Source organism: Mauremys mutica, chromosome 6 (genome assembly GCF_020497125.1).
Source record: "Mauremys mutica isolate MM-2020 ecotype Southern chromosome 6, ASM2049712v1, whole genome shotgun sequence".
In the NCBI taxonomy this organism is placed as follows: Eukaryota; Metazoa; Chordata; order Testudines; family Geoemydidae; genus Mauremys; species Mauremys mutica.
The window spans coordinates 123,953,003-123,966,257 of NC_059077.1; the positions used below are offsets into that span (position 1 = coordinate 123,953,003).

The following is a 13,255-nucleotide window of genomic DNA, read 5'->3' on the forward strand; positions in this document are numbered from 1 at the left end:
ACTCTTCAACTTTAATTGGACCAATGGACTTAAGGCAGACAGCTTTAGACTTAGTTCTGGTCAAGTCGAGAGAGAAAGCACCGCTAACAGCATGTGCACGCAAGGCAAGCTTTCATTGATACTGGTGCTAAAATAGTAATGGATTCCATGGCAAAGGGGTTTGTGAAATTCTTTGGGACAACAAAGAGAGAGATCTGAGTCCCAGTATCTATTACGTGCTCAACACCAGCTCACACAAAGACCTAAACTCTTGAACAACTTTCCAAAGTGTGCAGCTTTCAATTGGACTGGGCCCTGGGTTTCTCCAAAAGCCTTCTCTAGAAGTGCCACAGAATTGTCAATTTCCACCTGGAGGGCCAGTGGAGATGGGGAGTCAGGACCCCAGTTTGACAAGTCAGTCAAACAATGGTACTTTGATGGCAATAAAAAAATACTTTGTGCTTTTAGAACATCTTTCCTTTAATGAAGCCAAGTCAAGTTACAGAAAGTTGTTAAAGCATCACTAGCCTTACTTTACAAATTGGGAAACCAAGACAGAAGTTAAGTGACTTACCCAGGATCATCCAGTAAACTGGAGGCAGAACTGGGAATACAAATCAACAGACCCCAATTCTCAGTCTCCTGGTCTAAGTGCTAGAAAGCACTGTAGCAGCATAACAGTATCAGCTGTAGATAAGAGCTTTGAACCTACAACTCTCTAGCTGCAGCACAGGACTGCCATCAACTGAACCCACAGTCACTGGAAACAGCTTTCAGAATTCCCAAACGCTAGCTTCTATATCACTCAGGTTTTCCATATAGGCAAATCCAGCCCCCAATTTCCTATACAGCCTTAAAACTTCATTCTGTAAGAGCTCCCCCCTGCTTAAATCACTGGTTTGTATTTGCAGCTCTCCTTTTTGCAGCACATCCAGGCAACTGCTGACTCAGCAGGCAATAGGGAAGAGTTTAATCACACAATAATTACTCTTGGTTGATAGTTATGGGCAAGATCCTCAGCTAGTTTACATCATTTCATGCCAGCTAACAATCTGGGCCTGTGTGTGTTAATAAACATATCCAAGTCTTGTTCTCTAATGCTTAAAAATAAAAACAAATTCACATTTTAACCAAGACTAAAGTGATTTGCCTGCCATCTTAATAGTATGCACTTTTATTGCTGTGAAAGTCAAACAATGAAGGCAGCTTGAAATTTAAAAAAAGGAAAGAAAGCTTTGCACTAACTTGCAGTGTGTATGGTAACTTTCTTGTATCCCTAGTCTCACCAGACTGGAAGTTTACAATGTGAAGCACAGTGACAAAATTACAGGAAGTTGCTTAAATAATCTCAGTTCACATAGTGATTCAGTCTCTCGGATCTAAACAAAACTCCTTGGCTTGATACCCAAATCACTTTAAATAGGATCCCTCAGGATATATATGCCCAGTGAAAGTGAGTGGGGGGGAGAGGGAGAATGTAGTGAGTGGGGGGGCAGGGCCTCAGGGAAGGGGCAGGGCTAGGGTGTTCGGTTTTGTGCGATTAGAAAGTTGGCAGCCCTAACCATTGGGTTACTAGTACCTCCAGGTCTTTGGAGGATGCCCTTATTGCTATACAGCAGTTTCTCACCTTTTCCTTTTGGGATCTTCCTGCTGACATAGCATATCAGTAGGATCAATGTCAGTGGACTGAGGGCCGACCCCTGGTGCCATCTGACTTCTCCTTCAAAGGGACCTATAGTTCCAAAACATGTTCAGCATACTCATTCAGCTGACATTATTAAATCCTCAGACGCTCTATATTTCCTCAGCACTGGTGTGAGCAGTCTCCTGTCCACTGTATCACATGCCTTTTCTCGGCCTGTAGAATCCCAGATGCGGTCCTGTGGTACTTAGCCGCTTCCCTTTCTCATGCCAAATTACAAACATGGCATCTGTGGTTCCTCATCTTTTCCTAAAACCCAACTGTTCTTGTTCAAGGTGGGGTTCCACCATCCTCCTAGTCCTGACGTCCAAGGCGCATTCAGTAGCTTCACCTCTATCCCTCAAAAGTTTCTACAATCATTGATGCTTACCTTCTTATATACAGGCATCAGGACAGACTTGCACCAATCTCTGGGAATGTTCTTGTCTTGCCATATGGCTTTAATGTTCATCCATTTCATGGCTCTCTTGCCCAAGGCTTTCACCAGATCCAGCACCACATCTCTCTGCCTTACTATTCTTCATTATCTGGATTGCACGTCTCACCAATTCCTCCATTATGTCAGGCTCAGGCACCACATTAGGATCACATGTTGGCAACTCTGCCTCATTTAAAAGACTATCAAAGGATTGTTTCCACCTTTCCTTCACTTGTAAATGATGAACAATACCATCCTCCATCCATTTGCCTCTCATTTTTGCAGTGACAGAGATATTTTTGCAAGTCAGCTATGGGTAGTTTACATGCTCAGCATACAGGAAATGTAGGGCATTCTCTTGGGCCTTCTTCACTGCCTCTTGGCAGCTCATTTTGCTTCTACTAGCAATCAACAGGTTTATTCCTCTCTCTCTGTGCGCCATTTTCTTGTTTCAGTTGCTATCTGCACTTCATCAGTCCACCACTGCTCCTCTCTCCCCCTTGGTTTTCTCCATCGGTATCATCCACAAACCTCTTTGATGCCACAATTCATGTTCTTTGGAGGTAGTTCCACTCTTCAGCTGATGCCAAATCTATTTCCGGATAATTATCATGTACTGCTTGCAAACACTTCTCTGCGCACTTCCCCTTAACATCTGTACTTTAATCCTGTTTCTTTTTACCTTAGTTCCGTTCTCGTCCAACACTCAGCTGCAGTCTTTGCCACAAGAGGTTTGTGCTGCAGCACTGCCATCTTGCCACGTGTCACTTAGCAGTCCATAACTCAACTGAGATTTCCTCAACATTGTATTCATCTGGCTTTTGTTTCCACCACTGTCATATGTGATCAAATGGCTCACTGTGTTTTGGAACCATGGACTGGCTGTCATCCATTAATCAGCAATATCTAGTAACACTTTTTCTCTCATTCATAGAGTTTAGGATGAAATCTCCTAAGCACAGTTCATACCCCTTGTGGTTTTTGCCCACGTGCATATTTGTATCACAGAACACCAACAGCAGCTCCTTTGGCATTGCTGTGTCTGCAAGTCTTGGAGAAACTCCCTTTCTCTATCATATTCTTGCTGCGGTGCACACTTATATCACAAACAGAGGGTGCTCTTTAACTTGGATTCATATAGTCTGTCACACTCAAAAACCTTCAACCACCCTTCTCCTCAGCTCTCCTCTGATTACCAGCCAGATTCCATTATCACCCCTGAAGTCAAAGGAACTAACCTGGTCTGTATCTGCTGAGGATCTGGCTTATAAATGTCTGGATATTGCAGTAAATCCAGACCTTACCATGTGTGACTGGGACTGAGAAGGGTCTAGAATGTAGCATTAGTGAAATGACGACATGAACCTGGGATGGAGGCTCTAGTAAAAGAAAAAAAGAACCAAGAGGACAGGAAATGAAAGGGGGGGGGGAAAGGCTTCAGGGAGAGTAAGAAGCGGTCTGAGGGAATCAGAAAACATCAAGAAAAGAGGATGTGGTGTCCATCCCCTGTAAGCAAACAGGGATTAAAGGTAAAACCCTGACTCTACTGAAGTCAATGGAAAAAACTCCTAGACAGCAGGAATTGCCAACACAGTTTAATGGGGCAAATAATAATTTAAAAAACACAATATTTAAAAGGAAGACAAAGAAACAGTTTTGAGACACTTCTTTTTTAGGTTAAACAGCAGAGTTATGTAACTACAGGACACGGTCAGTTCTGTTTAATAAACAGTCGTCACTTTGACCTTTTAGAGCTACCTGTTTAGGGCTTGATGTCAACCAGCTCTCACATGGCCTTCGTTTGTGCACCCACAAATAGGAGGGCCAGAGCTGTTGCTCCCACAACAAATGATAGGTAGGGGTGGGACTTTCGGCCTAACTCTGCTCCCACTGAAATCAATCAGGTGAAACTCTTGACTTCAGTGAGAGCAGAGCTAGGCCAATGCTGAGAGTTTTGGAAAATTCCACGCAAAGAAGTTAATTAATATTTGCATCCACAGTGAGTTCTGAGGACAACTATACACATGCAGCTTTGTGCAGGCACAGAACGTACCTGCGAAAGCACTGTTCCTTCGGGAAAACTTGGGCCTTAAACTCAGCAAGAGGACACGGACAGAAAGATCTCCCTGACTGCTGTCCTCAAGGAGATACATATCTCGGAAGGGTGTAGCTCCCCCAGTTCCGAGAAAGACTGTGCTCTCATGTGTGTCTGGTACAGTCATCTCTTAACTTTAGTATTATTTGTATTAGGATAGCCAGACGCCCCCAACTTTGCTCCCCATCGTGCTAAGCACTGTACATATCGGCGGGCAGGATTGAACCTGGGACTTGTAGAGCTTAGTGCATGAGCCTCTGCTGCATGAACTAAAAGCCAGCTGGCTGTTAGCTAAGGCTGTAGAGCAGACTCAATCTCTCTCTCTCCCTCTAAGTCAGTGGTCACCAACCAGTCAATTGTGATCTCCGGTGGGCAACATGGCTGCCACTAAGGCAGCCCCATGCCACTCCCAGAAGTGGCCAGCCACTCCCTCCACGCGCTGCTCCTGCCTGCAAGCACCACCCCTGCAGCTCCCATTGGCCGGGAGAACTGTGCCGGGTGGTGCTTGCAGAGAGGGGCAGCACACAGAGCCATGTGCCCCCTGCCCCCAGGGGTGCGTTGGCCCCTTCCAGGAGCAGTGTGGAGCCGGGGTAGGCAAGGAGCCTGCCTTACCCTTGCTGTGCCCGCCGCTGACCGTGAGCTGCCAGAGGTAAATGCTGCCCAGCGGGAGGATGCACCCTAACCCCCAGGCCTGAGCCCCCTCCTGGAGCCAGCACTGCATACCCCCTCCTGCACCCCAAACCCCCAGGACTGTTAACTAGTATAAAATTTAGTGAGAGGTTTTTGGGGTGATATTCCACAAATTATTTCACATGGGACAAATGACCATCTGAGGGTAATAACTTTTGGTCACTTACAAATCTTTTCTATGGCACCGCTAACTTGGTCTCTCAATTAAAAGAGAAAATCAGATTTCCTTTTAAATGCTCTCTAGATTCTGCGGTCAGAGTCCCGGGCATTGTTTGCTTATTCCCAAAGAATATACCTTTCAGTCTAGCCCAAACTGGTACAGTCTTGGAACTACTCTTTTTTTCCTGTCTAATGTCAATTGTTCCCTAATGAAGTTAACATAATGCAAAATGGTCCTTTACTGGATTAAGCTAGCATTCTTCTAAGCAGCACTCCCACAGAAAATAACTAACAGGCATAAGAAGTCAACTTGCATGTGGATATTTATCCTGTTTAAACTACAGGCTCTGATGTTCATTCCTATTATAATCTTTAATCAACCTTTTACCCTACTGCTCAGAATAATAAAATGCTCCGAGTGTTCTTTATCTGTCCATGATGTTAGGCTGTTTTGTCAGAAAAGCTGCATCAACAGTTTTCCATCCTACTCTGCCTTTCTGCCACAGTCCTTGAGGCGAGATCACGTCTTTGTCCAATGACAAATGCTTAAGAAAAAAAAGGGCAGAACTAGCCTTTTCCCTTTATAAAACCTACCCATAACAGAACACAGAAAAAAAATCTATTAACATATTCCATCAATAACTGGGACATAGTGACATTAACATTCTTCTGATGTCTAGCATTTTCAGATTCCTTACTGTGTTCAGAAGTATGGCTAAAGTCTGGAATGTATTTTTAAAGTATCCCTCTCTCTTTTGCAGGATCAATAATACATATCTAATGTATATTCTTAACATACTCCACAACTGCATACGCCGGGTATGTACACACAAAAATAGATTAAAATAATATTTAAGTTCCACAGTCAAATTCTCAGCTGATAGAAGCTAGAAGAGCTCTGCTGAAGTCGATGAAGCTCTGTCAGTTTACACCAAGAGAAAATTTGCTCCCCCCACATCACCATGGAAAGTAAGGAAATCTGGAGTTAAATTAAAAGATTAGGACTGATTCTGCTCTCACTTACACCAAGGTAAATCAAAACCACCACCATGGACTTCAATGGAGTTACACTGGAGTTTGATCACAATCATGCCCTTTGTGCCTAACTCCTCATTTGGGGGTGAAATTCCAACCATGAGTTCCCATATCAGTTCTAGGTAACACAGTATCTAGGCCAGTGGTCTCCACAGTGGGGTGCGTGCACCCAGGGGGTGCACAGGACAATCCATTGTGGGGCTCGGCGGGAGGAGCGCCACCAGTGCACAAGGGCAACATGGCAGGAGGAGCGTCGCCGGAGGGGAAAAAAGGGGGGGGGCAGCCAGAGGAGGGAGGGAGCAAGCGAGCGGGGAAGATGCCCCCCTCCCCCCCCAGGCAGGCAGGGCCACCTGGAAAACAGGGGCTTTCGGGGCTGCAGGGCCCTGGGGGGCTAAGGAGGCCCCAGCCTGCAGATCTAAAGCCCCTTTCAGAATCCAGTCCTGAGTCCTCCGGCCCGTGGAGGAGCAGGGGCAGCCGTGCAGCCAGTGGCGGGAAAGAAGCAGCGCTTTCCTCTTCAAAGCCGGCTGGAGAGAAGTGGGGCTTTGACGGGGAAAGCGGAGCTTCTCTCTGGCCACTGGCTGCGCGGCTGCCCCTGCTCCTCCTGAGTCCTCCGGCCCGTGCTCGCAGGACCACATTCCGATAGGGGCTTTAGAGCTGCAAGCCAGGGCCCTGGGGCCCCCTTAGCCCAGGGCCCTGCAGCCCCCAACGTCCCTGCATTCCCAGTGGTCCTGCCTGGCATGGGGGGGAGAGGGGGTGGCTCCCAGAATCGCGGCCATGGGGGCGGTGCCGTGCTGTGCAGAGCCACCTGCACACCCCCTGCACCAAACAGGAGCTGCCCCTCCTGCCTGCCCCAGCCCTGAGCGCCCTCCCACACCCTAACTCCTTCCCTGACCCCACCCTGAGCACCCTAACTCCCTCTCAGACCCCGCACCCCCACCCTGAGCGTCCTCCCGAACCCTAAACCTAACCCAGACTTTCGAATCGCTGTATCAAAGTGTTAAACCAAGATTTTCAGAAATAATGAAGCATATTCAATCACATTGCTCTCACTAAAAATATTAATATTTTTGTGAGAGCAAAAAGGTTTTTTGTACCGTTAATAAAACAAACAATATTTTTTTTAATTATTTCATCTCTCTCTCATCCTTTTTTAATTTCTATTTTTGTGTATGTTTTATAATGTACATAATATATTAGTACAGTAGTACATGTATATCATTTATACATAAATGAATATACATATATTGGAAGTGCATGCTCAAAAATTTTTTACTGATGGGGTGCACAATCAAAAAAGTTTGGAGACCACTGGTCTAGGCAGTGCAGCTCATGTGGTAAACGATGTTCCCCATTGCCCAAAGCCTATAAGCGATGTAATACTCAGACATGGGGGGATGGGTTAAAAGGATAGACCTATAGGCATAACTCTGTATTTCCATGTTTTTGTGGGCCAAATTCTGCCACCATTCGCACACCTGGGAACTCTCCATCAATGGCATTGCACCCCATGTGTAGCCTAGAGAAGACTTTCCTTTGAAATCACATCTCATTTGATTAATTTATGACTGAACTCTGCACTCTCATACTCCGGGTTAGATTCTACCCTGAGGTTACTTCTGATTCACCTTGCAGTAAATGAGAACAAAACCTCATTACAAAAACTCCATAAACCCTGCTGCAAGGAAGTCAATGGGAATGTTGCTTGAGTAAAGACTGCAGGATTGGCCCTTAGGTCTGATGTTTTTTTAAAGACATTGTGAATGTCGCATTTGCTTGTTTCTTTGTTCAGAGGAGCAGGCTGGAATAAGCAGGCTGAAATTTAAATATGATGGAAATATTGGAGAGTTGAAACAACTTCTAAAACATACAAGGCTGGGCTGAAATTTATACTAAAGAACCTAATGTGAATGAGAATTAGGCCCACAGTATTCAGCCAGTGATTGGCACCATTACTGTTTAGAATTTAATCCTATAAAACGCTCTACTGTCTATGCTGTACATAGGTATTTACAGATTTTTCCAAAAACACCTTATTATCGAATAGATGGCACAATTAGGGTCTGTGGTGAAGAGGTCATTCTGTACTTTTTTTTATATTTGTTTGCATTATTTAATATTGAGCCATATTTGGGAACTTTATAATATGTATATTAGGCCATCACAACTTTTGCAAATGCAAAAAAGTCGAGAGTCAACTGCATTTCGGGATGCTTATTTCACACTTAGAACACCGACATAATGGAGAAGAGTGGATTTGATTTTTTTTTTTTAAATGGAGTTTGTTTTTTTAAGGAGAATTTAAGTGTGACTATTTGGGGGCAGCTTACTAACATTGACTCAGAGATTGTAAGGCCTCACTGCAATAATCTAACCTGGCCTGCATAACACAGGCCAGAGAATTTCACCCAGCAATTCCTGCATCTAACCTAGTAATATCTGGTCAAAACCGAGCAGCTCTTTTTAAAAGACATACTATTTCAGTTTGAAGACTCCAAGCGATATTATCCCCTTCGTAATCTGTTCCAGTGGTTAGCTACCCATTGTAGCTATGCATAGCACTTTACTGCATGACTCAAAAACAGTTGAGTAGAAATTTATTTCCCATGGAGCCCCACTGAAGTTGGGCTATTTGTGGAGTAAGGTGCTACTCAGTGTGACTAAAGGTATCAGAGTCTGGCTGTTAATAGGCAGGTGCAATGCAAGGCACAGATTGCACAGCATTATTTTTGCATACAATCAGGCTCCCATTGACAATGGATTGTAGTGGCTCAGAAAGTGCAGTTACATCTGTCATGTTATGTCATGAATATAGTACACCAAGAGTCCCTGATATTATGTATTTAGCATAACAGTCTGCAAGGGCACCACAGAAGCTCACAATGATCCATCTGTTTCCGGGATGTCTCATCATATACTTCCATTTGGATTTCTTAAAAGACGCAAAATGTGCAGTAAGAGCTAGGCACAAGGCACATTTGCATTTCATTTCCTTTTCCCTCACCATAATCCCTATTAAACCTCACTATGAGCTTGATTTTGGTTGTGCTTTAACAATGCTTCCTTTGGGGTTATAAAGCACTGCATAAGGACCTTTATCACACCAGTTTTTAATGAAACATCATGAAAATTAAAGCACATTTGTTTTCTACTGTGAATAGTGTTTGATTATACATAGGATCCACTGTTTGGGTTTTAGTATTTTAATTTATTAACGTGGCCAGATTTTCAAGAAAGCTCGGTTTCCATTTAGGCACCAATTCAACCAAACATTTGAGCACACTGGCTTACCTAATTCACCCCACCAGAAAATCTGCCCTAAATGTTTCCCTGAGGTTAAAAAAAGATTGTATTTAGGTTAAAACTATATTTTGTGTCTTTATTTTTATTTATGTTTTTATCATCAAAAACAAGAATTGGGAAATGTTCATTTGAATTTTTAATGTGTTATCTGTGCTAGAACGAAAAGGAATTTTTGGTGAAAAATATCAGCGGTTTTCAAGTTGCAACTTGAATCTCGTTGCATTATTTTGATACTTTTTAAAAAAATAGAAATCAAACATCAGTGTTTATAATAGGCTGATAATAGGTTATAGTGTACCAATTTAGGGTAATCAGCTATAACGTAGAAACAAAGGATGTAACACTCCCTTAAAGTTGCTGTCACTCATAAAGAAGTCCTGGGGCAGATTTTGATCTTGTAGGCATCTGGAATAATTCCACTGACTTTAATGGATTGACACTGCTGTAGCTGAGATCCGATTCTGACCCATTAGGCTTTCACATCGCACAATGGAGGAATAAATGCAGGGAGCATGAAATATGTACCCCACAAGAACCCCAAATAAAGTGAACTATGCTGTTCAGAAAAATAAAAAGCACTCCCCTAGTCCCAAACACTTCTTTCTATTCTGCACAAACATGCTCCCAGGCAGGGCTCCTAAGTCACTGGAAATGGAACAGGAAACCATGAAATTCACAAGGTAGCCTTGAATTGATCAGCAGCTATTTTTCCATTTCCCCCTCTCTTTCGCGGGATCCTTTCAATCTTTTTTCTTGCAAACAACATTCCTTGGAGCTGGAGTCTCTCCTGCAAGAATCATTTTTCTCCTGGAAGCGAATGCCCAGTCCCCAAGCCAGGCACCGGCGGTGTGTGCAAAAACAGCTTGGCCAGGATGATGTCTTCAATTGTTATTTTTCTAAGGAACCAGAGCTCACACGCCCGGGGTTACTCTCGGTCAATTCTAGCTAGTCTGTCTGTTTGGGCTTCCCTCCCTTCCTGCCTCAGCAGCCCCAGCTTGAGGCGCCTTCTGAGAAAGCGGAAAGGGGGGGGGGGGTGACCAGATGTCCCGATTTTATAGGGACAGCCCCGATTTTGGGGTCTTTTTCTTATATAGGCTCCTACTACCCCCCACCCCATCCTGACTTTTCACACTTGCTGTCTGGTCACCGGGGGAGAACAAAGCAGTTCTTGGGCAAAGAGGTGTCCCCCTGCCCCAGCCGGACTGGCCCTGGTTAGCTCGTGCTCGAGCTGGCGAGCCCGTGACTAAAGGAGAAGAACCGCAACACCGGGGCACCTTGTGTCAGTGACTGGACGCGAACAAATCCCTGTAACACGCAGGGGAGGGGAGAAGCGGGGAACGGGGGGGCAAGCCGCAAAGGAGCCTGTCCCGCGCGGGTGAAGCGGGGAGAGACTGGGGGGCTGCCCCAGGGAACAGAGAGCCGCGACCCTGCAAACAAAGCTCGCTGGAAGCGCCGCTCCAGACACAGCCCAGCCCCGAGCCCCCAACCCCGGACAGCCCCGCTGCAAACCGAGCCCCCAACCCCGGCCAGCGAGCGCCGGCCAGCCGAGCCCTACCTGGCTGCCCCGGCGGTCTCCCCGCGGCGCGGAGCCCCGGCCCCGTGCGCGGAGCAGTGCGGTGAGCTGCGCGGCCGCCCGGGAGCTGCTGCAAGGCGAGGGGCGCGAACCCGCCGCTCCTTTTATAGCTGCCCGGCAGCGCCGCGCGGGGAGGTTATTATCGGTCAAACGCGGCTCCCGGCGGCTGCTGCTGCTGCTGTTTATGTCGCGCCGTCACTCACACGCCGCACGTGGCGACCCGGCCCGCCTCTTAAAAGGGCGATGCGCGCAACGGGCGTCCGGTCCGCGCAGCCTCCCGCGCAGCCGGGCACCGGGGGGGGGGGGCGCGAGCCACCAGCTGCTGCAACGCAGCCCCTGGGCGGTCAGGGACGGGGTGTGTCTCGGGCTGGGCTCCTGCCATGCAGGGTGTTTCAAAGGGTCCCCTGACGGCTCCGGTCCCCCGGGCTCTCCTCCCTGCTCCAGGCATTGCAACCTCGGGGGTCCCAGCCACAGGCACCGACTTGCTCATTTCCCTGGTGGTGCTCAAGCCCCGCTCTACCACCACTTCCCCCGAGGACCCACCCCACCCCACCCTGCCTCCTCCTGCCCCAGCTACACGCCCACCCTGCCTCTGCCCGCTAGGATGACCAGATGCCCCAAGTTTATAGGGGCAGTCCCAATTTTTGGGTCCTTTTTTTTTTTTTAAATATAGGCACCTATTACCCCCCACCCCCAGTCCTGATTTTTCACACTTGCTGTCTGATCACCCTATTTCTTGCCACCTTTCGCCCCCTCCCCCAAGCAGGGGCAGCTCTAGGAATCCGGCCGCCCCAAGCAGGGCAGCACGCTGCAGGTGGCGCGCTGCCGGTCGCTGGTCCTGCGGCTCTGGGGGACCTCTTGCAGACGTGGCTGCGGAGGGGGCTCTGGTCCCGCAGCTCCGGCGGAGCTTCCGCAGGCATGACTGCAGAAGGTCCGCCGGAGTCACCTGCCGCCCTGCCAGCAAAATGCCGCCCCAAGCGCACGCTTGGCGCACTGGGGTCTGGAGCCGGCCCTGCCCCCAAGCACACCCTTCCCTCCCTCCACCTCTTCCTGCCCCTGTGCCACCCTCTCCCCCCAGCACCTCCTGCCCACTGCTGAACCGCTGACTGGCGGCAGGAAGGAGGTGCTGGGGGGAAGGGGAGGAGTTGACTGGCAGGGCCCGCCAGTGGGTGCTGAGCACGCACTATTTTTTTTCCATGGGTGCTCCAGCCCTGGCCCACCCACTGAGTCAGCGCCTATGGTCCCAGCACCACTCAGGCTTGGCCCAGCCATCAGGATGATGGGAGTCTGGGTAGGCCAAACCTGCAGGAGTGGCGCTGCGAGCCCATGAGCCAGGTCAGAACTCCGCTCAGACAGGTTGCAACGCCCAGAGCAGAAAGCCAAGCCCAGCCAGCCCTGCGGCACAGGAGCTGCTGCTATGGGGTGCATGCCAGGCAGAGCCCAACCCTCCTGGGATGCAGGGCCTAACTGAAACCACCCCAGGGCCTTCCACCCCCAGACTATTTACTAGGTCACAACAGGCTATAAACATTTACAAATGAGTCCTGTGCCCAAAATGATTGAGAATCACTGTTCTAGCCCAAAATGATTAAGAATCACTGTTCTAGGCCTCACTGGGTGAGTTTCTCTCACTGGGCCATGGTACGGTGGTCAAAATGGTCCCTTCCCCCTTAAAATCCATCTCTATTCCCTGTCCTCCATGAACAAGGCAAGGGATAACACCCAGCAAAATCAGGACTGATGGGAAGATCTCTGAACAAACAGATGCCAAGCTGAAAGAAGTAGTCTCAAACTTCCTGGCTACTTTTGAAGCATAAACACTTAACTGTTCTAACATGCCACGCTGTTTGTTTGTCACTGAATTCTAGGGCTCTAACTCCATTCTTCAGAAGTTTAAAGTATGTGTGACTTGACTGTACAGATATCTCATTGAGAATAAAAAGGTTCCATGTTAAAAAAAACAAAATGCAGTTACTCTGGATACCTGTGTGTGTCTTACAGGAGTTGTGAGCAGAGCTGGAGGGAGGAATGGGGGACAGGGTTGAATATGAGCAAATGAGCCACTAGTATGCATAGGATCTTAATATTAATTGGGCATATTCAGGCAACTGCCAGCTGTTTTATAAAGTCTGTAAACTTGGATGTTTTATAAATTTCAGGATGAATGGTTATTTATACAAACATTCATGCTAGAAATTAGTTGATGTAAGCAGGGTCTGAATGAATTCTCCCCTGACAGCTAGCTGGGATGGGGATAGACTTCAGGAGCAAACTGTATTTACATGAACACGCCTACTCTGCTTA

At 47.3% G+C, this 13,255-nt stretch overlaps 1 protein-coding gene across 1 annotated transcript in view; it reads right to left on the bottom strand.

The window, feature by feature from the left end:
• LOC123372271 (phospholipid-transporting ATPase ABCA1) overlaps positions 1 to 11,088 on the bottom strand; it is a 156,097-nt gene extending 145,009 nt beyond the window's left edge. Inside the window, exon 1 of the mRNA XM_045020273.1 lies at positions 10,934 to 11,088. The gene's annotated coding sequence lies outside the window, so the exon portion shown is untranslated. The remainder of the gene's footprint in view (positions 1 to 10,933) is intronic.
• Between the last annotated feature and the right edge of the window lie 2,167 nt (positions 11,089 to 13,255).